The 22,155-nt window shown below is 40.9% G+C and overlaps 1 long non-coding RNA gene across 2 annotated transcripts; it reads left to right on the top strand.

Annotated features, from left to right (window-relative positions):
- Positions 1-6,521: 6,521 nt before the first annotated feature.
- LOC143433859 (uncharacterized) lies at positions 6,522-20,112 on the top strand. Of its 2 annotated transcripts, XR_013070339.1 has the most exons (4): positions 6,530-8,356; positions 13,067-15,540; positions 17,282-17,384; positions 17,979-20,112. It is a non-coding gene; the product is annotated as an uncharacterized LOC143433859 (long non-coding RNA). The 2 variants fall into 2 exon arrangements; XR_013070338.1 differs by having other exon boundaries at positions 6,522-8,356; positions 13,067-17,384.
- The last annotated feature ends 2,043 nt before the right edge of the window (positions 20,113-22,155 follow it).

Below are 22,155 nucleotides of genomic sequence, written 5' to 3' on the forward strand. Positions count from 1 at the left end.
GGGGGTCACCACAACACAAGGAACTGTATTAAAGGGACACAGCATTAGGAAGGTTGAAACCCAGTTCTGTAGCTTAATATCTGATATCAGAGGGCTTAGATGGCTCCATCCCTCCATCTTTTCTGCCTGCAGAATATGTCTCTAACAGGCTGGTTCCACTCTGTGTAAGCCAATCTCCCTGACAGACGTCTCACAGCTTTGATCCTCCAACACCTTGGAGTCTGTAGAGCGACCTAGGCTTCACTTCATCTCTCAGGATCTTCATGCAGGGACTCAGGATTAGGGTTGAGGTCCTTTGTGGTACATGCTTGTGATTTCCCTGAGAAAGGATCTGATGTTCTTTCTATGTGTAGTCCTTGTTGTCCTGGAACTCACTCTGTAGAGCAAGCTGGCCTGAAACTCAGAAATCCCCCTGCCTCTGCCTCCCAAGTGCTGGGATTAAAGGCATGTGCCACCACTGCCTGGCTAGATCATACTGTTTATAATTACAAGTTTTGCTGGTAAATGTTACTTTTGAGTGGATCCTAGTACAGTTTTTAGAGTTAGTCTCTAGAATATGCAAAATTTTATTCAATGTATCTTGACAAATTTAATTTCTTAGACTTTGGTCACATATACTCTAAGAAGCTAAGAATGTTAAAAAAACAAAATCACTGCTTTTTAAATCACTAGATAAGAAACTCCTTTCTATAGCACCTTACTCACATGGGATGAAGTGAAGGAGGAAAAGATTGCAGTTATTACTATTTTAATTCTTATTATTTGGTCTTATCATTTGGTGACTTTGTTTTCCTCTGGTGTTCGGTTTAGGACTTAGTGGTCCTTTCTGATTATTTTATTAGTAGAGAGAGGCTGACTGCACAAAGACCCTTGGCTTTTGTGTTTTTGAGCCCTCTGGGTCTTTTGTCTGGGCTATAGCCTGCAGCATGTGTATTGATCAGCTGGGTACAGCCCAGTGCAGCATCCCTCCAAGACAGAGTTAAGTACAGCAGGGGGAACCAGGTCATGTTATCACCTCTAGGGTGGGGTGGGGCAAGTGAAGGTGAAGTCTCCCTAGTTAGAGTCACTATCCCCCTCTCTGCACAGCCACAGCCATCTGAGTCTGTCAGTGCCTCCAGTAACTTCTTCCCCTAAGTAGATTTTCTGCTGCCCAGAGGGAGGCAATAGCACTCCTGTGTTTCCTCAAAGGCTCCCTCCCCTTTGGAGCCCAGGTTGAGGGTTTCAGGGTCGACATCTCTACTCCTAGGAAGGGCGTCATCCATCTAGCTGTCCCTGTGGAGTGTCTTCCAGAGCCTGAGCTCCTTGTTAGATGCTGGGAGCCTGGTAAAAGTTAGCTCCCACACTGATTCATTGCACAAAGGAGAGATTCGGTCTCTGCTACCCCAACACCCCCCCCCACACACAGTCTTTTAGTTTTTATCTTTTGCCTTGACCTGTTGGGCCCCACGTCAGCAATGCAGACTCCTGCATAGCCCAGGGGAGCCTGTCTTCCTTGCAGTGTTTTACAAGAGCATCAAGGGCTGTTTTAGATGTTCCCCTGGCAGGCTTTTCTCCAGTCTTTTCTCTGACCTCTGCTCTGAGAGGACCCGGGTGTGACCAAAGCATTGCTACCTTGCTCTACTGCTGGCAAAAGCAGCGCCCCACTTGATCCGCCTGCCCCTTGAAGCCTGCCTTCCCACTTGGGAACACGAAGGCAGGGTTTTTGCAGCTGCAGGAGTCTCTCAGGGCCGCCCGTGTGCGAATGGAGTGGCCTGGGATGGTGGTGCGCCCCATGGAGGCCAGAGGATGCTTTCCTACACCTGTCATCTCTGTTGCAGTTTCTGTACCGGTGCGCAGTAGCCATTGCCACAGTGTGCAAAAGCGTGGTGTGCGTCTGTGTGTGTGTGTGTGTGTGTGTGTGTGTGTGTGTGTGTGTGTGTAAAGGTACCTCTTAAGACCATGTGCCCCAGGCTAGCCAGGCCTGATGTTCATGGGGGGGGGGGGGGTCGGAGGCCAGCCTGGTAGTGGCTGCTGTTTCATTTTCTTCCAGCCTTTTCCCATAGCCCTATCTTCTGGTTTCCTTGGGTTCTTGGTGTCTCCAGTTCTCTTCATCTGCTCGCTGCCCTTGCTGGGGCAAGAGACCAGTGCTTTCCCATTGAGGTATTAGTTCATTCCCAGCCACTGAGACTGCGATATTTAGCAGGGTCTGACATGCTAGTTTAGGCCCACAAGCAGACCGCTAATGCTAGTAAAGATATTGTGTCATTGGGGAAGGGGGTATCTCTCCTACCAGAGCCAGACAAACCTTGACCCCATTGGTCAGATGCAAAGCAGGGGGTGTGGCCCAGAGACTGGTGAAGGGGCTCTAGGCAATTTCAGAATCAAGAGTCAGGGCTAGGATTTAGCAGGGTGAGCCTAGCAGTTGCAGCGGTTCCCGAGGCTTTCTGTCCATGGCCCACCCAGGCAGCCCAGAGCCAGCAGAGGCTCCTCAAAGTCACAGAGCAAGGGAGATTTGTGCCTACAAGGTGGTGGGGCCAGGCTGGAAGAGGCATACCTGGGTAGCCAGAATCCCGGCGCCCTTTCGCCTCGGATGCTGTGTCGGCCGGTGGTGCAGCCGCCCGAGAAAGAGCAGTCAAATTGCAGTCTCCCCAAAGAAGCCTAGTTATGTAGGCGAGCCCAGTCCACAAGCGCGCTTATAGCGGTGCCGCAGAGCCCTCCAGGGCCAGCGGGCTGAGGCTGGGAGCAGGGTGTCATCCCAGAGGCAGTGAACCCCGGGAGCTGGTTGCTCTGCTAATGCTTTCGGGTGAAGAGAGGGGGCGTGCGAAGCTCCAAAGCCCGCTCACTCAGAACCTGTGACCGATCGGGGTGCCCCCTCCGTCCCACTCTTGGAGCAATGTACCCCTCCCGCCCCTCGTGCCCCCAGGGAATGAGGCGAGCATGGAGAGGTCGAGTAGCGAGGATTCTTCGATCCACCGGAGTCCATCTTTGGACAGCAAGGGCTCGGACTTTGCCAAGTCGTCACCTCTGGCCGTCTCTTTGGCCAGGGCTTCATTGCTGGCACCTTCTAAGGCACCTCTGGTTCATAGATTAGATCTGCACGGAGGCCGGCATTAAGACTGACAAGTACGCCAGCAGTGGTGGCGTAGGCCTTTAATCCCAGCACTTGGGAGGCAGAGGCAGGCGATTTCTGAGTTCCAGGCCAGCCTGGTCTACCAAGTGAGTTCCAGGACAGCCAGGGCTACACAGAGAATCCCTGGCTTGAAAAACTAAAAACTAAACAAAACAAAAAGACTGACAAGTACAATGCGCCCAAAGGCAGCAAGTACGTGGGTTTTACCTGGACCTGTCCTTTGTGTTCCTCCTACAATTTAAGAAGTTTGGCTTGGCCAGGGGCTATCTCAGCTGCTTGAAGCACACGATGTTCCTCTTCAATGTGATATTCTGGGTGAGTCCTTACCGTTGAGTCTTCTGTTGCTCCTTCTCCTTGCTTTCCACACTATGAATGTCCTCTACTTCCGCCTTGCACTATCTTACACTTCTCTGACCAAAGGTAAGTGCTTTTAAAAATTGCAGCACCCTCCCAACCCCTGCAGCTTTCTGTTCCCCTTTCCTTCTTGTTTATGGCTGAATGGAGGCTTCAACTTGTCAGTCTTCCTGGAGAGACATGCTCTCCTAGAAAGATGGCAACGTTTGCCACTGCCTCCTTCTCCTAAGGAAAGGCACACTGAAGTTCCTGCACCAGGAAACCTGCATCTGTAGGTGTGAGTCAGATCGCGCAGCTGTGCCCCTGTGTTGGTCCGGGACAGTGAGGATGGATTCTGAGTTTTTTCTATTGCTCCTGAAAGCAGACACAGTCTGTAGCATGGTGGGAGTAGGATGGGTGTGTGGAGGTCACAGTCTCCTGCTCACTTAGGTGGCTCCCAGGAAGAGGAGGAAGCAACGATACAGGATGGGGGTGGCCGGACTGCTGCTTTTGAGGGATTGCTGTGGACTGGGCAGCCAGCAGTCTGACAACACTTTTCCAGGCTCCAGGAGGCTCCAGGCTGAAAAAAAGACTAAGGAGATGATTTTTTCTAGAGAAAGTATCAATGGATGGGCTGGCTTAGAAATATCCGATTTTATGTATGATACTGGTGACTGTGCATGCACAAGTACTTCCTAGTTACACAAACTGGATGAAAACATAATTCATATCTGCTTCTTTCATCCTTACTACTGCCTCCTCCGTCTCTCTTCACCACACCTCAGACTACTCAGCACAGATGTTTAGCTCATCCCCAGGCTCCATCCTGCCACTGGCTCGAGGCCCTCAGCTGCCAAGCCTGGTCCAGCAGGAGCCTGGGGACAGGAGAAAGATGACCTCAAGGAGGCTGCATGACAGTAGTGTGCATCTCCTGTTGAGTGATCAGGATTTTAAGAGAAACTTTTGGGTGTGGGGGGGGGCCAGCGGAAAAGGAAGGTCTAGGCTTCGAAGCAAGAAGTGTGAGTCTCATCTGCCTTCTATTCTTTGTTAGAGTCTTGTGTGACCTTGGGTAACTCATGTGCCCCTTAAGATTGGGGCTTCTTCTCCAGTCCAGGCTGTTAGGATGGATGGTCTTCTTCAAGGTCCTTACTGTCTTAGCTCTGTGATACCCTGGGGGTCAAGGAGGCACCTGAGTGCATCAGTTTCTTTTCCTGTGAGACTGGTCTGAGGTGAGATGGATATTTTCATAGTTGGGTTGGGTTATTTAAGAGGTTCAGGGAGAGGGGCACTGTAATGTTAATTAGTGTTACTGGTCACATGGTTGGTGTTTTAGGAAAGCTTGGTCAGGTATTCTGATTCACTTTCTGGTGACAAGAACCATTGGGATGTTAAGAATTACTCTGTCACCATCTTGTGGGATGAGGCCTTATGCTCTTTCCATTCCTTTGCCAGGATCTGTGTCCACCAAGTTCTTGTGTGTTTCCCTGGTGTCTTGGTGTACACCAGTGCTGTCATGTTTGTTGTTCTCACCAACCTTCTCTTTCCTGTTTCAGAGTTTCATCCTACCGTTTTGGTTTGCCCACTGCACACATATTAATTATATGAAGACTCTGTGGGCATAGATGTTCATTCAGTGCCTTCTGACCAGTGACTGTCACTCAGCAGCCTGGGCTCCTGGCCACTCTCATCTCACCTCCTGCTGGCCACAGGTGGTATAACTGCCTGTGATGCCTTCAGAATGATTCTAGCTTGGTCTTTGTAGGCCATGGTCTGTGTCATGCACACAGCATGGATCTGGAATATGTTTAAAAATAAACCAAATACGTTTGTCTTTTCTACAAGCATGGCAGCAGTTTGTTGGTGCACCTGCCCTTTCTAGTGTGAGGTTAGAAGTTAGAGATCTTACAACCTGCTCCTAATTAGAACTCTTCCCTGGAAGAGAAGAGAATTTTACTATCCCACTACCTGTTCTAATTACTTAGTATTTTCAGAATTCCTATGACAAACCACAAACCAGAGCAAGTCGAGTTTCAATGACACATTTCTTAAATGTCATTACCACATGACATGCTGAAGGCGGTGCGGATCCTAGGAAGAATGGGGATTCCTGCAGAAGGGGACTGGTTCCCTGTGTACTTGCCAGTGCTTTCTAGGAATTGGACGGATGCAGGGATGGTGGGTGGGTCCTCATGCTGTACTCAGGTGAGCACCTCCTCTAGGCAGGTGACCCTCAGCTTGATGGAGGGTGGAGCAGGTAAAAGTGATGAAGGAGTGGAGACAGCATGGTAGGAAGGGCTTAGCCCAGATTCAAAGCTTCCTCACTGAAACCAAAGGAGCAGGCACATGTCAGTGGGGGGGGGGGGGGGGGAGGATCAGCACAGGGGGAAAAAGGCAGCATGGCTCTAAAGCCAGATTACTCACCACAACAGCTTGCAGCCAAGTTACACAGCAAGACCTGTTGTGGTGGCCTCCATCAAACACTCACACACACACAAGAGACACACTGAAGAGTTTATCACCGTCTTCCCCTTGCCTGGATCCTAGTCTCACCTGCTCACCTAGCTCCTATCAAAATCCAAGGGCAACTTGCTTAGCTTTGCTATCTCTGCATCTGGTCTCTACTCAGCAACATCCAGCAGGTGTGAGATGCTACAGTGTCCTTACCTAGCTTCTTGGGTACCAGGATACAGACATCTTTTTACATGTTAACTACCCATTCTTTCCCTGTTTTGAATTAGGTCTAGTTTTCTATTGATTTTTTTTGGGGGGGGGGGGTTATTACTTTAGCTTTATGTTTGCGTACTAATTTTTGTCAGCAGTTGAATGCACCACCAACACTGTTTATAGCTTCCAGTTTTAAATTTTATTTGCTTTTATTTTCTTTGTGGAATCTTTAGATACACAGAAAAACAAAATTGTTGAGTTTTTGTTGTTGTTGTTGTTGTTAAGTTGGACTTTCTCTGTTATTTCATGGTGCCCTCACATCCTAATATTTTTATGCTGCCTGCTATCACATGGGCACTCAGGAACTGCTGACTTAAGTGAGGAGGAGCTTTTATGTTTCTCAAAGTTTTTATTCATGTATTTAAGACCTGAATGCATGTGGATTATTATTCATGTTTGACACAGGACAGAACTGTAATTTTTACCTTCTGTGTATTCTAGCTTCATTGATTAGATATCTTCCTTCTACAGATACATGATACTTTCTAGGTTTTCATATGTGCATGGGTCTTTTTTGTGTGTTACTATAGCTTTTTAAGTCTCCATGACAAGGCAAGTCTCTAGTTTTTCAAGAGAGTTTGGCCCTTCTTGGCCCCTTGTTCTTCTGCATAAATGCTGAAATCAGTTTAAATATTTCTTACCTGAAATCAGTCAGTAGCCTTTCCTTGGCATTTTAATTAGCTGTTCTTTAACTGAGTGTGTTTATCAACTCCGGAGGATTTCATCTCTATATATGTTTGTGAATGTGAATTTTATAAATTATATCCCAGTCTTTCAATCTATTAACAGTTCATATTTCTTTACACACTAAATCACCTTTAATGTCAGGGGTTGTTTTGTGATATTTGAAGGTCTTACCCACCATTTGTTAAGCAAAGACTTCTGAACTTTTCTCCACTTTGCCTAATCTCCAGGGCTTGCCTATTCTACCTGTACTGAGTACATATGGAAGTAAGAGAGAACCCATAGCTACCCCTTGGCATGTTATGGTGATGGAGGGCATTACCATGCCACTTGATTGGGTTTCATGTGGGTCGCTGCCTGGTCAACTTACCTGCTCCAGTACCTAATGGGAATATCCAGGGCTATCTCATTTAGCCTCTGAGGAGATGAGGGCCTGGGGAGGAGGGATTTTGACTTGGATCACTAGGTTAGCAGTGGTGGAGCTGAGATATGAACTCAGTCTGTTGAACCTTAAAAGCCCACATTCTTTCTTTGACTTTGTCCGGGAGGTCATCCTGATGTAACTCTCCTCCCCAATCAGCTTTTAGTTGTGCTTATCTTGGGTCTATGCTGGACAATGGGTGGTCCTGTAGTGACAGGGGTGGTTTGTACACAGGTGGTGTGATTCAGTTGACAGCTTCTTCTCTCCTTCTCCCAGCCCCAGCTCCAGAAAGTGGGATAGAAAATTGCCACATGTGGTCTTTAGGGACTTTTGTAGTTGTCAGTTGTATGCAGTATAAGCTTCACGAGACACTTTGTGCTTATTTATGAGAATGTTCAAGACAAAAAAAAGTACTGCTTTCCTCTCTCCCCATGGCACAACTGCATGTCAGTTACCTCAGTACAGTGGGATTTACTATTAGAGCTGTTCAGTTTTTGCGCTTTTGTGTTTTTGCCTATGACCCCTGCCCCCACTGCTAACATCTTGCCTTTTAAAAAGCTTAGGTTTGTCTTACAACTTTATTTTTCTCGCTCATAGCAGTTCAGTGCATGCGTGTTGGTTCATAGCTGGACAGTGGGCTACACAGTAGTGGTAGGCATGGAACATGGTCTGTTATGAGCCACACCCTTTAAGTAGCTGTTTGGACTCATTGGAGGAGAGATTCTTCTGGGGGTAGGACACCTCTGGCCTCAAACTGGCATAACCCTTTAGCCAATGGGATCCCCTCAGACATTCTCTTTGGGCCTCATCCTCCAGAGATTTGCCTGCATATTCTATCCAGCCACATGCACTTTTGGGTTCTAGAAAGGACCACTGCCTCCACTACTTCATTTCCAGAGCTATTGACTCTGCTGGGCAGGCTGCTGGACTGACTTTTACAGCAGGGAGCTGTAACTGTTATTTATTGTCTTGCCTTTTCTTGGTTGTAGGATCAGTACATGGCTACCAAGATCCAGATGCTGGAGGAGCAGATCTGCTACACAGGAGGATGGGACACTATCTGAAATATTTAGTGGAACACAGAGGTTGAGTACATTTTACTTTTTTGGTGCCCAAATTTATTGTGAACTTTTTAGGTTTAAGAAAAAAAAATTGCTTTAATCCTCAATTATTTATAGTCTGTATTATTTACTTTTCTGTTGCTGTAAAATATACTATGACCAAGGCAGTTTATGGAAGAGATTATTTTGGCTTGTGCTTCCAGAAGAATGAGACCATGATGGCAGGGAGCTGAGAGATCACATGTTAAACCCCAAACATGAATAGAAGCAGTAAACTGGAATTGAGGGTAGTCTACATACTATCCTCAGAGCCTGCCCCTAGTGAGGTGTAGCCTGTTAAGTCACCACCAGGGTTCAAATATTTGAGCCTATGGTAGACATTCTCATTTAAACCACTACAGTCCACTCCCAGGCCCCAAAGGCTCAGAGGCCGTTGTGATAATGCAAAGTGTATTGAATCCTACTTCAGAAGCCCCCATAGTCTTCCACAGTCTCAATAAAACCCTGTGAGTTCGAATAGTGAATTAACTTCAGCATACAATGGCACAGATAGACATTACTATTCCTAAAAGGAGGAATGGGGGCATAGTCAGAAAATGCTGGACCAAACAAGACTGATAATGCAGCATGTAATCACTGAATCCCCAGCTCAGCAATTCCCAGCTGTGGGCCATGACCCATCAGAATCCGGATATTTACATGGCAATTCATGACAGTAGCAAAATGATGGTCTTGAAGTAGCCACGAAAATAATTTTATAGTTGGCTGTAGCCACAACACAAGGAACTGTATTAAAGGGATACAGCATTAGGAAGGTTGAAACCCAGTTTTCTAGCTTAATATCTGATATCTGAGGGTTTAGCTGGCTCCATCCCACCATCTTTTCTGCCTGCAGAATATATTTCTTTTTTTTTTTTTTTCATTTATTTTTTATTTTTTTCTAGACATGGTTTCTCTATGTAGTTTTTTTTTTTTTTCATTATTTATTTATTTATTTATTTATTTATTTATTTTTCTAGACAGGGTTTCTCTGTGTAGCCCTGGCTGTCCTGGAACTCACTCTGTACATCAGGCTGGCCTCTGCCTCCTGAGTGCTGAGATTAAAGGCATGGGCCACCACTGCATGGTTTTTTTTTTTTTTTTTTTTAGAATATGTCTCTAACAGGCTGGTTCCACTCTGTGTAAGCCACTTTTCCTGGCAGATGTCTCACAGCTTTGGTGCCTCCAACATCTTGGAGTCTGTAGAGTGACCCAGGGTTCACTTCATCTCTCAGGGTCTTCATGCAGGGACTCAGGATTAGGGTTGGCGTGAGGTCTTTTGTGGTGCATGCTTGTGATTTTCCTAAGAAAGGATCTGATGTTCTTTTTTTGCTTGAGAAAGGGTACATACACAGCAGAAAACATTTGGTTTTGCCAAAGAAGTCAGGAGAGGGCCATATTGTCATTCTGGAAAGGGTATCTCTAAGGAGCAGGCCCTTAACAGGACTGACTCCATATTTGTTTTTTTTTGTTTGTTTTTTTGGGTTTTGTTTTTTTTTTGGGGGGGGGGTTGTTGTTGTTGTTTTAAAATTTATTTATTTATTTATTTATTTATTTATTTATTTGGTTTTTAGAGACAGGGTTTCTCTGTGTAGTCCTGGATGTCCCGGAACTCACTCTGTAGACCAGGCTGGACTTGAACTCAGAAATCCACCTGCCTCTGCCTCCCAAGTGCTGGTATTAAAGGCGTGCACCACCACTGCCCGGCTGTTGTTGTTTTTAAATTTATTTATTTTGGTTTTTGAAGACAGGGTTTCTCTGTGTAGTCCTGGCTGTCCTGAAACTCTCTGTGTAGACCAGGCTGGCCTCGAACTCAGAAATCTGCCTGCCTCTGTCTCCCAAGTGCTGGTATTAAAAGTGTGTGCCATCAATTACTGATCATTATTGGTATTGGCATCATTATTGATAATTATCAATACTAATTGATAATTGATTACCATTTATTGAGTATTGATTGGTATTGATTATTGACTGTTACTCCATCACCTTCATCCCCCTGCCTCTGCCTCCCAAGTGCTGGGATTAACTAACGGGAACTATTTTAATTTTTATTATCTGGTCTTATTCTTTGGTGTCTTTGCTTTTCTCTGGTGTTTGGTTTAGGACTTTGTGGTCCTTTCTATGGTCCTTTCCGATTCTTTTATTAGTAGGGAGGGGCTGACTGCACAAAGACCCTTGGCTTTTGTGTTGCCAGCTCTCTGATCTTTTGTCTGGGCTGTAGCCTGCAGTGTATTGATCTCAGGCAGCCTGCAGTGTAACCATTTGTGAGAGCTGGTTTGGCTGTCCTGTGCCCTCTTTAGAAGTGTGTGAGGGTTGGGAGGGGAATATGAAAAATCAGAAAGCCTGCACAGGAAGGCTGACTTAGGGCAGAGATGCCTAGATCAGCTTTCTGTGTCTGTGAGAAAGCTTTGGAAAGATAGCTGCTAACTTTTGAGATGCTGATCTACAGTTGTGAAGGCTGCTTCCCTGGCATCCTTGATGGTGGGTCCCAGTTTTTTCTTTCAGAGAACCCCAACTATGTTGTGACATTGGCACCACCTTGTGTCCCAGCTCAGAGTTGGGAAGCTACCTCTGGTTGCCTAGGTTTGCTTGGAGCTTGAGGAGGGAGCCTCTCAGTCAGCTCTCTATAAACCCCTTAGACTCATTGTGTGCTAAATTTCCACCCTGATGCAGCTTTAGAGTGAAGCCCTCATTGTTTATTTTATGGGGAATAGGGGTGGATTTTCATCTCAGCATAATTCGGTTCTAAGCTGGACATGAGGTGCGCCAATTTGTTGTTAAAATTTCCAACCGTAATAACCCATATAAATGACACACAATCCAAATATTGTAATTATAAGTCATATGTCAAGATTCTGCAAATCTAATACAATACTAACTTATTTCCCAAAACTAAGACTCCTTATTAATTGTGGTTTCTCCTGGCCACGTGATTCTGGTTCATAGTGGCTTCCTCCTCTCTTCTTCCTTCTCTCTTTTTCTTCCTCTACCTGCCACCCCCTTTTGAGCCTCCAGTCCCACCTTTCCCTGTAACTATCCAATCACAGGCTCTGTTACTTTTATTGACCAATTAAAATAGAACATTTATATGGCATCACCTAAGTACATGATGGTCTGCTTGTGGCTTCTGACTTTTTAGTACAAATCCAAATAATGTTAGTTATTTAAATGTGTGGTTTACTATATTTCTGACACAGCTGTTTTCCACATGTGTATTTCTAGTCTGCTGTAGCAGCATAGAACATGTATTGTTAATGGTGTATATTCTTTTTTTTTAACTAAAAATCTTTTTTTATTAGATATTTTATTTACACTTCAGATGCCATCCCCTTTCCCCAACCCCCCCCCTTAGAAAACCCCTATCCCATGCCCCCTTTTACTTTTTGCATTTATACATTTTTTAAAAAATGGTAATCATTGGCTTTATAAGTTTGGTATTGTTCAATCAGAGGTGTAACCCACTACCCAACCTAGATATAACCACTATCTTTGACTGGTGGAGATACATGAACATCTGCCTCCCTGTCTCCCCCCTCTTTCTCTCTTTCATCACCTAGCTTCTCCTCTCCTTCTTCTCCTCCTCTTCTCCTTACTCCTCCCACCTTAGCTCCTCCTACATATCACCCTTCCTGTTAAAATGAAACTTCTCTCTCAAAATACAATTAGAGCATAAATATGCCGATTTGTACCAGTGAGATATAAGATGGTCCTAATACCCAGCCCATCGTTTTGTTGACTAACCAGCACCTCTGTCATCTATCCTAACTAAAACATTTAGTTCTGAACCTGGCTTTAGGATGAATGTCAGCTGACGACCATCCACTCAAATCTTTTCTCTCAAGGTAGTCAGGATTGGCTATGAGGCTATAAGTTTTCAACCCTGTCAGAGATCCAGAGTGACTGAGTTAACTATAATTGTGGGAAGCACAAAGCATAGCTTCTAAAACCTAGCCAATTTATAGAGACCTCTGAACACCTGGACAGTCCCTCTACTTCAAAACGTTGGAGCATCTGTTCTTCCGCCTTCTGGTCCAGGATCATCTGACAGACCTTAGTGCTGCAGAACTATTAAGAGCTGATTACTCTGTCTAGGCAGATATAATCAGTCGACTATTCTGCAAGTGTGTCCTTTTCTGGACAGTAATTTGTCTGTAGATGGGAAGAGGCAATTCTTGCCTAGTGGCTGTCTCACCACAACTGGAGTATTCCAAAGATGTTCAATTTCTTCTTAGAATTCAATATAGGAAGGTGTCAGGAGCAGACACATCTCTAATCAAAATGAACATTAATACAGAAATGTTTGTCATGTCAATTCAGATTTTAGTTTATCTCAGCATTCCTAGTAATACTGAGAATTGGGAAAAATATATAAGTATCTAGTATATACTATTGTCAGTTAATCATCTATACAGAGTAAAACATTTTCTTTTCCATGTGTCTATTTTGAGAAAATACAGGGAACATATAAAATTTTAATAATCAGTAAAAACATGTCATTTGCAGTTTGGACAACACATACCATGGTTGTCACCTATAGATTTACTTTAAAAACATGATAATCAAAACAGTGAAGCCTAATTATTTTAGGGTTAAAAAAGTGAGACCCTATTTGGAAATCTGCAGGGGGCTTTTAAGTTAATTGTATGGAAGGGAGCTGTAACTGTTGTTTATTGTCTTGCCTTTTTTTGGTTGTAGGATCAGTACATGGCTGATAAGATCCAGATGCTGGAGGAGCACTTCTGCTATGCAGGAGGATGGGACGCTGTCTGAAATATTTAGTGGAACACAGAGGTTGAGAATGTTTTACTTTTTTGGTGCCTAATTTTATTGTGAACTTTTTAGGATTAAGAAAAAAAAATGTTTTAATACTCAATTATTTATAGTCTGTATTATTTAATTTTTAAAAAAGATTTATTTATTTTATGTATATGAGTACACCATTGCTTTCTTCAGACACATCAGCAGAGGGTATCAGATCCCATTACAGATGGCTGTCAGCCAGCATGTGGTTGCTGGGAATTGAACTCAGGACCCCTAGAAGAGCAGTCGGTGCTCTTAACCACTGAGCCATCTCTCCAGCCCCTTACTTTCCTGTTGCTCTAAAATAAACTATTGACCAAGGCAATTTATGGAAGAAATTATTTTGGCTTGTGCTTCCAGAAGAATTAGACCATCATGGCAGGGAGCTGAGAGATCACATGTTAAACCCCAAACATGAGCAGAGATAGTGAACTAGAATTGAGGCTAGTCTACATACTATTCTCAGAGCCTGCCTCTAGTGAGGTGTAGCCTGTTAAGTCACCACCAGGGTTCAGATATTTGAGCCTATGGTAGACATTCTCATTCAAACCACTACAGTCCACTCCGAGGCCCCAAAGGCTCAGAGGTCATTGTGATAATGCAAAGTGTATTGAATCCTACTTCAGAAGCCCCCTTAGTCTTCCACAGTCTCAACAAAACCCTGTGAGTTCGAATAGTGAATCAATTTCAGCATAAAATGTCACAGATATACATTACTATACCTAAAAGGATGAACGGAAGCATAGTCAGAAAATGCTGGCCCCAACAAGACTGATAATGCAGGATGTAATCACCAAATCCCCAGCTCAGCAATTCCCAGCTGTAGGCCCTGACCCATCTGAAACTAGATATTTACATGACAATTCATGACAGTAGCAAAATGACAGTCATGAAGTAGCAACAAAAATAATTTTATAGTTGGGTGTAGCCACAACACAAGGAACTGTATTAAAGGGATGCAGCATTAGGAAGGTTGAAACCCAGTTCTCTAGCTTAATATCTGATATCAGAGGGCTTAGATGGCTCCATCCCTCCATCTTTTCTGCCTGCAGAATATGTGTCCAACAGGCTGGTTCCACTCTGTGTAAGCCAATCTCCCTGACAGATGTCTCACCGCTTTGGTGCCTCCAACACCTTGGAGTCTGTAGAGCGACCTAGACTTCACTTCATCTCTCAGGATCTTCATGCAGGGACTCAGGATTAGGGTTGACATCCTTTGTGGTGCATGCTTGTGATTTCCCTGAGAAAGGATCTGATGTTCTTTCTTTATTGAGAAAGGGTACATACACAGCAGTAACCATTTGGTTTTGCCAAAGAAGTCAGGAGAGGGCCATATTCTCAGTCTGGAAACGGTATCACCTGATTACTTCTTTGTTTTTGCTGTCTCTTCTACCAGCTCTCTCTACTCTTCCTGGGTCTAATCTCTGCAGTGGTTGGGTAGTTTGTCTTGTGGCTTGGTGAAGATACCTGGAAATTTTAAGTTATATGTAGTTTTAGCTATGAACTTCCTGTCTGAAGACTTATCTACTGTGACGGTTTGAATAGGAATGGCCCGCATAGGTTCCTGTGTTTGAATGCTTGTCCCATAGGGAGCTGCACTATTAGGAGGTGTGGCCTTGTTGGAGTATGTGTGGCCATGTTGGAAGAAGTGTGTCACTGTGAAGGTGGGCTTTGAGGTTTTAATAGATGTTCAAGCTGTGCCCAGTGTGGATACAGTCTCCTGCTGCTGCTTACAGATCAAGATGTAGAACTCTCAGCTCCTTCAGCACCATGTCTGCCTGGATGCTGCCATGCTTCCTACCATGATGATAATGGACTGAGAGTCTGAAACTGTAAGTCAGCCCAATGTAATGTTTTCCTTATAAAAGTTTCCTTGGTCATGGTGTCTCTTCACAGTAATAAAACTCTAAGATACCTACTCACCCACTTTCTTTTGCATGGTGAGACTGTTCCATCAGTTTCTGTCCCCACTCCCAAATCATTTATTTATTTAATTTTATTTTCCTTTTTTTTAATTCCAAATAACCTCTTCTGAGTTTTAATTCACCCAATCTAGATTCTTTCCTTTCTGATCATTTTAGCACTTGTCTTTGTTTAGTGGGTATTACTCCCCAATTTTTTCTTAATTTTGACTAAGTAGGCTTTCTTTAATTATTTCCAGTTTGTGTTCTTTCACTGGCCTTTTATAAGAGTTGGATGTACTCAGAATTGGCTGTCATAGTGCATGAAAGATTGATCCAGAGCCTGACACAAGTAGAAATGAGTGGGGATTTTGTTTGATTGTTTTTGCATCTTTTTACTATGTAGTCAGACCATCATTACCAAGAAGTCAAGTTGGCACTAGGGTGAGGACCTTAAAACAACATCTGGTAAGGCTGTAGTCTGACCCTCAGTCTACAGTGGGAAATATAACTAGAGTAACTCTGTAGATAGACATTTGAAAGAATGAATAACTTGTGTAGTCCAGTTTTGGGTATTGTTACTCATATATCTTTATGAAGAAATAAAATTTTTTATTAATGTTACTTAAGCAGATTTTGTACTTATTAATGCTACTAAAAAGAAAAAAAAAAAACTGATAGCATAGCCACGATGTGAATTTAGTATAGCATTGTCATAAATCCTGCATTTATAAGCCTGTGACCATATATTTGTAGCATCTAAATACACATATTTGTGTTACATGTTCAAGTGTTGTTATTTTTCCCATAAAAATTTTTACTGAGTTAATCCTGAATACTTGATTCTTACATCATACCATCTGGAATAGTAGTAAGCCAGTGTTGAGGCCCGAGCTGCCCCACGCTGGAGGGCCAAAATGTCTTGGACCGCTCTGTCAATGTTTGAACTCGGTCTGCCAACAGCCTTGGGGGCTAAACTGCTAGAGCCTTCACTGTACGAGCTGCTCCGGTCTGCGGGTCAGGGTTCAGCAAGAGGGAGAGAGTGAGGACTGACTGGAAGAATGGAGACCAGACAGAGTGTGACTCAATCCTGTTTATTCTTCAGTCTCTCTTCCTAGTCCAAGTCCCAAGTCTTGAGTCCCTAGTCCCTAGTTCCTAGTGACTCCAAGTTCCAAGCTTCTTTCTAGTGCTAAGTGCCTAATGTCTAATGCCTAATTCTCTGTTCTTCCTCCAAGTGCCAAGTACCTAATAACTAATAATTCTTCGTCCCAGTTCTCTAGTCCAAGTGTCTCCTTGCTCAATGCCTAATTCCTACTCTGCCTAATTCCTACTCATAATCGTACTCATAATTGTACTCCAAGTTGTACTCTCCGAATTCCTACTCTTAATAATAATTTCTTTGGTCTGACTCTCGCCTTTTATATGTCTCATTTCTAAGCCACCCCTCTAAGTCCCACGTTTAAGCCATGCCCTTAGGTCTTGTCTCTAAATCTGATCTCTAAGTCACACCCTTAAGTCACACACCTTTAATCTCACACACCCAAGCAAAGATCCTGGGTATCTAAACCAAGATGTTATCAGAGTGTGCTCAGCTGATGTAGAATGATGTAATCAAGCCTCTTCTCAGGGTATATGGCTCAAGATGGCTGCAAGGATGATAGTCGCCTTCTGTTGGCTCCCCACAAGCCAGCTCGTTTGTGGCTGAATACAGGACTTCAATACTATATGTGGTGGTATAGGGTTTAATGTGTTAGAAAACGGCTTCTATAAAAAGCAAATGTAAAACCAGGAGCAGAAACTCAGGAAAAAACGTATTGTTCATTTTATGAAAAACATATGTTATTCACATAGTAAATAAATGACAACTCCTATGTTAGAGATGATAGGTTCTAGTTAATTTTGTAGAGAAAGCTACAGAACACCAGTGGATATGCCTTTGTGTGCTTGTAATTTCAGTGCTTGATAAATGTCAGTAGAAGGCCATTGAAGTAGTAGGAAATTTAGACCCTATTTTGAAAATAGATGAAAAACAAGAAAACAAAGAAAATGTTCATGTCTTTAGTTTGGAAAAGAATTATCCGTGGATCAAACAAATATAATGTTTATGGTTTAGCTTTCTAGTACTTAGATGGGAAACAGTAAGTAACAGGGAATTTGTATTTTAAGCTTTAAAGTCAGATACACTAACTTAAATTCTTTTATTCTTTAGAAATCACATAATTAAGAAGACTGAGACAGAAAATAAAGGGAAAGCAAATGGGCTGAGCATCTGGACTGTTTTCACCTGATATGTATAAAAGAAAACCCTTGAGGTTTGTTATAGTATATGAGATATTTACATACTTTGCATATCTATGTGTGCACATTTATGGATGTAGTGTATAGGTGAGATTATCTAGTTACACTGGCGTAGTTTCTGGATATGAGGAATAGGAAACCAAATTTTCTAAAAATGATTAGTAAGTTATTGTTTAATCAAATGGCCGGCAGAAAGTTGAAATTTCTGTAACATATTAGTTTTAAGTTCTATAGAAACTTCTTGTCTGTTCACTGTTTTCCTATTACAGTGAGCTACACAGCTCTCCTAAGACAAGGTGGACAGACTGCATCTCCCTCACCACTTTTATCCTTGCCAACCCCAGGGACTGTGTGTTACAAGATAATAAGATGGTTTACATTTATTAAAACAGTTTGAGTTTATTGTGACATGTTTTTATCTTAACTATTGCTGAAGAGTAAAAAAAAAAAGAATTTTACTAGTTTTTGTACTAAATATAGAAAAAAAATTGCAGTTCATGTAGGTGTTTGAAACTTAAAAATTTGTACCTGAAAATAATAGAAGACATATTTCTTTAATAAAGTTTAAGGAATATAAATTAAACATAATAATTAAATCTTATTTTAAGGACTGGAGAGATGGCTCAGTGGTTAAGAGCACTGACTGCTCTTCCAGAGGTCCTGAGTTCAATTCCCAGCAACCACATGGTGGCTCACAACCATCTGCAATGAGATCTGACGCCCTCTTCTGGCTTGCCTAAAGACAACTACAGTGTACTCATATATATAAAATAAATAAATAAAATCTTTAAAAAAAAAATCTTATTTTAATTCAGATACACCAGATTCATCAGTAGGGAAGACTTCAGGTTCTAAACAAAGCTATTGAATTGAGTCTTTCTTTCTTTCTTTCTTTTTTTTTTTTTTTTTTTTTTTTTTTTTTTTTTTTTTTTTTTTTTTTTTTTTTTTTTTTTTTTTTTGATTTTTTGAGACAGGGTTTCTCTGTGTAGCCCTGGCTGTCCTGGAACTCACTCTGTAGACCAGGCTGGCCTCGAACTCAGAAATCCTCCTGCCTCTGCCTCCCAAGTGCTGGGATTAAAGGCGTGCGCCACCACTGCCCTGCCGAGTCTTTCTTTCAAAAGCTGAAATTGCTTCTTGTAGTTATGAAAGCAGGTATGGAGAAGCTAAGTGAGTTCTCGTTCTTAATGGATAGTCAATACTCATATATTTATAGAAAGATTAAGTGTTGCAAGTTAATTCTAAGACTTCCACATAGTAAATACATATTATGAAAGGAAATAATTTTAGCCTGAGTTCTTCATTTTACTACTATGTAAATAAATTTAAATAACATAATAGTCCCTAATGATAGAGCCTCCAGTAAAAAGAAAAACAAACAAAAAAGGCATTGTCATATTTATTTTGTTTCAGGTATAAAAAAGTAAGAAATTAAAAGTTACGTTTTGTTTCTTTTTGTATTTTAATGGCATTGGTGGAAGCCTTATTTGTTCAGTCTTTCCTTTACAAATAAAAAAAAACTTTCCTCTAAATTGTCTTTGACTACAGTTCTGGGCCATCCATCTCTGTAGGACCCCAAGGGCTGTCATGCCCTGGCTGAGACTTTCCTTGTGCTGCTGTCTGCTTAGTAACATTCTGTCATTTTTCTAAGAACAAAACATCTTTCCCAGCACTTGAGAGGCAGAGGCAGGGGGATGACGGTGAAGGAATAACGATCGATAATCAATGCCAATCAATAAATGGTAATCAGTAATTATCAATACTAATTGATAACCAATAATGATCAATAGTTGATGGCACACACCTTTAATTCCAGCACTCGGGATGCAGAGGCAGGCAGATTTCTGAGTTCCAGGCCAGCCTGGTCTACAGAGTAAGTTCCAGGACAGCCAGGGCTACACTGTCTGAAAAAAAACAAGAAAAAAAGAAAGAAAACAAAAGAACAAAACATCCTGTTGCAGGATGATGCCCCAGGAAGGGAATTTACACTTGACATTCTATTGCCCCCCAGTTGAGTTCCTGTTTTTCCCTGAGTTTCAGTTCCAATCTTGAGACTATGGGAATATTCCCAACATCAAAAGTAAGGCTTTCATCGCACTTTCAGACCTAGTAATTTTACTCCCCAGAACAGTACAGTTGCCAAAAGTGCAGAGATCTATAAATCTATGAGCCATAGCTGTCCTCCCCTCCTCAGATCCCCAGGCCTTTCCCACACTCACCTTCTATCTCTGTGTAGTTACTATACTGTAGTGTATACGTCATATACAAAAATATCCACATTTGATAATGATGCAACTGTTGTAAGTCTAACTTCATGGACTGTGAAGAAGCCATGGAGGCTATGGGCTTAGATGATGACAGGGTTCCAGCTGGGTATAGACTCACAGAATCACATAGAAAGTACCTGGACCACCTGTAGAACATTTCCTACAAAACAAATTTGAACTGTGAAAAAACTAATATTAATATTTTCAATTTTCTACAAGAGAAATTTGAATTCTGAAAAAACTAATATTAATATTTTCAATTTTCTATAAGACAAATTCTGAAAAAACTAATATTAATATTTTCAATTTCCTATAAGACAAATTTGAATAGTGAAAAAATATTAATATTTTCAATTTTCTACAAGACAAATTTGAATTACAAAAAAACTAATATTAATATTTTCATGAGTATTAAGGGAGAGAGTGAACAGAGAGAAAGAGTTTTTTTAAAAAAGACAGTTTGGCCTCACATAGACTTGGTGCAGGCTTAGATAATTTGTCAAGTAAAGTTACATAGGAAATCATTTAATGATTTAATTAAATCACAAATTAAACTACACCATTAAATCATTTAATGATTTAATTTTACAGTATCATTTTAATGATATTGTAATACTTTTCCTGTTGTACCAAAGAACTACAACAGTGTGTTTATGAGAGAGATCTCTCTTTTCTTGTCATCTTGTTTGTAGTTTATTGAATGCTTTGCTTCCAGTCCTAAAAAAAACAGTATTGGAGATTGAAAGAAACTGGCCTGTCAAATGCTGCTTTTGATTCTGACTTCAAAGATATTGAAAGTTTAGTAGAGAGAAAAAAGGTGGTGGCTTGGGCTGACCAAACTACCAAACATTCAAACCAAAGTGATCTTCCAGGGATTTCTCTTCCTGTGACCTTCCCAGAGCTTGGACCAATTCAGTCTATTCCTTATTGTATGTATTTTATATTTTGTTCCATAAATGGAAGCTTATTTTCAAGATTTCTTTGTATTTATTTTTTATATATTTATATTTAATTTGTTATATTTATTTTTTTATATTCCAATATAACAGTTGGTTTCTTTTAAATAGATTTTGTTATTTGATTACCACTGACAAAGAATCTAGCTTCTAAGTAATTTTAATTAACAAGAATCTCCCAGGACCTACCAGCATCTATATATTGATGTTCTGAATAACTAGCAGTTTCATTTCCTTCCCATTCTTATTTAAATTTTAACATCAATTAATTTTCAAGTAGGGAACATGAGCCACACTAAGTCACAACATGGGGATTCACCTCACTTGTTCCAAGAAAAGGTACAGTATTTTTAAATCTCTCAGTTTCATTCTCCCCTCTCTTTACTCTCAAATAGGCATGTATACAATTAATAGTCTGTTTTCTTTGCTGAGGCATTATCACCATTAGAATTTACCTAGGTGAGATCTGGAAAGCAATACTTAAAATATAATTTCATTTTTTGCAGTTGCTTCTTTATAGTGAAGTGAAGATGTTGGGAAGGAAGTGGGGTTTTAGCACCAAGACTAAAGACTATCAACCAATGTATACATTTATATATGTGTATGCACATTCATAAGATAAAATAATGAACAATAACCATCCAACAGCAGGTTGGATTAATAATATTAATAATATCAATAATAGTAATAATATTAATATTATATAATAATGTTATATACTATATATTATATATTATAAAATGTAATAATATAATATATAATATATTAATATATTGATATATTATTATATTAATCATATTGTATATTATATAATATAATTATATATTACATTATATATTATATAATATATACCCTAACCCTCATTATATATAATATATAATATATTATATAGATTATATATAATAATATTAATGTTATTAATTAATATTATTAATCCATATCTCACATATGACATACTTGTAGAAATTATGTCAGCAATAAAGTAAAACGTTTATTTGGCTACCTTTCATGTTTTAAAAGCAAAGACGAAATGTTGTATTTTACAAACATTAATTTTCTTTTAGAAAAATATCCAGTAGGTTTAGTGTTCAGTGTTTTTCTATTGGTTGTTTTGAGCATTTACTTCAACTGATTTCATAGATAAAGTAATTGCATGTATTTTTATTCCATGAGATGTATATGTTGCATCCATATATACAGTCTTAAAAGGATAGAAGAAAACATGCCTGAGGCTATTTATAAACAGACCTATTAATCTTAGATATATTGAATTATGTTCATGAAGAGGGACAATCAATTCAGTTTAAGTCCTGTGTATAATCATAAACATTATCAACTAATTTTGTTCTTAAGTTTACAACATACTGAATATTATTAAGCTTGACTCTTTTCAACTTGTTTAAGAGCCTTTAAATCAGAGGCAGTATTTTTATTTAAAGCATGTACACGACATGCTTTCAAAACCTGATTAGATTAACCATAATAAATTTAACTTGTACTCTTATTGAACATTTAAAATAATAAATGATAGAAAATAATATTACAAAAAGCAAGTATTTTGATTT

This window comes from Arvicanthis niloticus, unplaced genomic scaffold (genome assembly GCF_011762505.2).
Source record: "Arvicanthis niloticus isolate mArvNil1 unplaced genomic scaffold, mArvNil1.pat.X pat_scaffold_541_arrow_ctg1, whole genome shotgun sequence".
Taxonomy (NCBI): domain Eukaryota; kingdom Metazoa; phylum Chordata; class Mammalia; order Rodentia; family Muridae; genus Arvicanthis; species Arvicanthis niloticus.